General features: G+C 34.0%; 1 protein-coding gene across 2 annotated transcripts in view; it reads left to right on the top strand.

Moving 5' to 3' along the window:
• Positions 1-1,496: 1,496 nt before the first annotated feature.
• LOC106458568 (major facilitator superfamily domain-containing protein 6-like) overlaps positions 1,497-3,833 on the top strand; it is a 49,594-nt gene continuing 47,257 nt past the window's right edge. Inside the window, exon 1 of one of the 2 annotated variants that reach the window (XM_022384834.1) lies at positions 1,497-1,680. The gene's annotated coding sequence lies outside the window, so the exon portion shown is untranslated. The remainder of the gene's footprint in view (positions 1,681-3,833) is intronic. The other variant, XM_013918086.2, reaches the window with a different exon arrangement.

Genomic DNA, 3,833 nt, shown 5'->3' with positions numbered 1-3,833 from the left:
TATATGAACATAGGTTCACTGTGGTGAGTAAAAGAAACTAAAAAACATCATACATTATTATAACTACATTGTTTTGTTGTAGGTCAATGACATCCTATATGAACATAGGTTCACTGTGGTGAGTAAAAGAAACTAAAAACATCATACATTATTATAACTACATTGTTTTGTTGTAGGTCAATGACAACGGAACTCACGAAAGGACCTTTTCATCAATACTATATCTCAGCAGACTATTGGGTCCACAGTACTGAAAACCTTAATTAAAATGTTATTTTGTCTGAATAAGTTGCAACTAATAGTGAAGAATGAAAATAAAAAATGGTAAATAACGATATACAGATGAATTTGAACATATCATCTTCAACTATTTTTGCTGAAAATTCTCAAAAAGCCAGTTGAGAATAAAAGGTTAAACTTATTATCATACTCCAATTTTGAAATTTTGAAAACCTGATTTAAAAAATTATAATGTAAAAAAAGACTGGCAGTGAATAAGTCCTCGTCAAAGTGAGAACAGTAAAGCTTTATTTGTTTTAAAGCAAAGCTGCAAAATGAGTTATCTGCACTGTGCCAACCGTATGGATCTAATCCAGAATTTTAGTGTTATAAGCTCTAAAGCTTACAGCTGATCTACCAGAGCTGGGGGGTACCAGTAACAGAAGCGGAAACCTAATTTCTCTTCCATATGACGTGTAAAAATATACACTTATAAGGCCAAAAAAGATGACTTGAGAATTTTTAAAACCTTATGAAATTTAGGTATCTTACTACTCTGAAAACATAACAAATCCTGTAAATAGTAATTTAGTATCGTCGATTACTAAAGTCTCATTTTGGTGTTAATCTGTTCAAAGGACGATTGTCCCTCCTGACCCAACTCCGTCCTAAATCATCAAAGGTCCGCTTGTGCGATATGCAAAATTAACAAATTTGGTGTACTAGGGGCCCACTTGGTTCACAGCGCAATTCGTGAAAGGCATGGCAATCTCCGAGACCTCTTACAAGTCAACAACTTGACTGTCACGGCGCCCTCTATTGTTAATTATCTTAACCTTATTAAAAATAGTGCTACATCGAAAAATATTTTAAAAAACGAGCTAGTTATGCGGCCAAATAATTACTGTACAAAAAACACATTTGTAATTTCCAAGTAAGTGGAGTACACGAAACATCTCTAATTTTTCAAGATACAACGATCCCAGGATCTAAGTCTACGGAAAGATAGAGGCATATCATAATGATTTTCAAGAATCACGGAAGTTACTATTATCACATAGTTTCTTAAATGACACATCTATAGGTGGGACGACTGGGGGAGAAATTCGTCTTTTATCGACCATTTTCTCAGTGTATCTCTATTGGCAACAGAGTTAATAATCAATACGATGGATCGACAAATTTATAGTGCCAGTGTTGGATACCATGGTGAGCAAGAAAAATAGCTGTAAGAAAGCCATTCTTTTTCGAATTTGCTTTTACCATTATTTTAATGTCTAAAATACATTAAAAAAATTGTATTTAAGAACTACTTTTTATGCATGCAGAGTCCATCACAAATACAGAAATAATCCTCTTGTCTTCATCGGTTTCGGATTTTTTTCCTGTATTCCTCCGCGCTCTCTACTTAGCTGTTATCGGGACGGCGCATATATGAGGAGGAACGAAGACCAGTGCTAAGTATGTACCTAATTAAGAAATATAGTTGTTACTCATTAATATGTTATTTGCAATTATAATTATTTGGAATTATTTACTAGTTTACTGACATCTATGTGTCACGATCTTCTGATTTATAATATTTCCGTGGATCGGTACTGTTTGTTGCCACTTTACTAACGTCCTTTTGCTGGTTGAAATCATACAGCTTAAATCAATTCACTTTTCCTAGAATTATTTAAGCCTTGTAATCTCAAAGCTTTATATCTTGTATATGTTTAAGGTGTAGCTCGAGAAAATTATGAGTAATAGTTCTAATAAATCGCGCTATTCATTTAAATGCATAAAAATGGCTATGTGGGAAGTTACGTGTAACTCAAGGAAATCTTCCTTGATATTTAGTATTACAACAATTAGAAAAGAAATTGATATATATATATATATGTGTGTGTGTCTTCAAATAAATAAGCTTGACAAAACAAAGACAATAGAAGGAATGTAATATAGTTACAGAAGAGTACGTACAAACCATATATACAAAATGGCGATGATATGTTTGACCTTTATCAGGTGGTGCCGTATTACTGTCGAATTGTCGTCTCATATCGTGAGAGATTTAGAACAGAGATACAGAACCGCATGAGACGATTAAACCATCTCTCATGGAGCATTTAATTTTAGTTGCTTTATGAAAGAAATCATATTTGAGTTGCATCTGTTAATCTTTTCGACAGTCTTAGTCTCTCGCTTAATACACACACACACACATATATATATATATTTCTGTAATGAGATATGTAGATTATGCACAAAAAGATCACACGTTTGATAGATACTCAGTTATATGGAGTTTTCTGTCATGTGTTGTTTAATTTAAACTATTCCACGACAGCTCGAAAAGCTTATGATTTACAATGCGAAAGATCAGTCAGTGCCAAGAGGTAGGTTCATGACATGTTTCTGATATTGAAGATTGCAGTATTTAACACCGTGCTTTATAGAGTCAATATCGTAACTTACCATAACCTTTCTGCACGCACAAATACACACGCTACTTACAATCCCATATATCCGCATTTAGCATGAACATTTCAACGATATTTCTACCTAGCATCAGAATACAATACACAATATTCTGTTACTATCAGAATACAATACACAATATTCTGTTACTATCAGAATACAATACACAATATTCTGTTACTATCAGAATACAATACACAATATTCTGTTACTATCAGAATACAATACACAATATTCTGTTACTATCAGAATACAATACACAATATTCTGTTACTATTAGAATATAATACACAATATTCTGTTACTATTAGAACATAATACACAATATTCTGTTACTATCAGAATACAATACACGATATCCTGTTACTAACAGAATACAATGCACAATATTCTTTTACTATCAGAATACAATACACAATATTCTGTTACTATCAGAATAAAATACACGTTATTCTGCTACCATAAGGAATACAATACAAACTATTCTGTTACCATAAGGAATACAATACAAACTTTTCTGCTACTATCATAATACAATATACATTCTTCTGCTGAATATCTTCTGCGTGATAGCATTTTTTCTTCTTCTGAATGCCCTCCAGTGGCACAGCGGTACGTCTACCGACTTAGAACGCCGTGGTGGGCAGAGCACAGATAGCCCATTGTATCTTTGTGCTTAATTATAAAACAAACAAACACATTCTTCAGAATATTAGCCAAAGCTGTCTGTTTCAGGACTATTTGCGTTAGCTGTCCCTAATTCTGAACTGATAGACGAGAGAAAAATTGGCTAATCCTCGGCATATACCGCCAACGTTTGGGTTACTATAATCGAATAATAAGATTTGACCGTCACTCTTATAACGCACCCACAGCTCCAAAATACTGAACTCGATTTTGCGGCAACGGGACGTGAACCTTAGAGAAGGGTTTACAGTCCGGCACACTTACCACTAGGCCACACCCAGCCTGATAGTATGAGTTTGTTTTACATGTATGTATGAATATGCGTAATAAAACATGATTTAGTCTGTGGAAGTGGATAATAAGAGAAATTCATGTTTTAAACATCAAGTCCTGGTCTTTATATCACACAATCTGAGGGTCGCGGGTTCGAATCCGCATACCACCAAACATGCTCGCCCTTTCAG

Source organism: Limulus polyphemus, unplaced genomic scaffold (genome assembly GCF_000517525.1).
Source record: "Limulus polyphemus unplaced genomic scaffold, Limulus_polyphemus-2.1.2 Scaffold487, whole genome shotgun sequence".
Lineage (NCBI taxonomy): Eukaryota > Metazoa > Arthropoda > Merostomata > Xiphosura > Limulidae > Limulus > Limulus polyphemus.
Note: the sequence above shows the minus strand (reverse complement) of the source record. Positions and strands in the feature narration are given on the sequence as shown.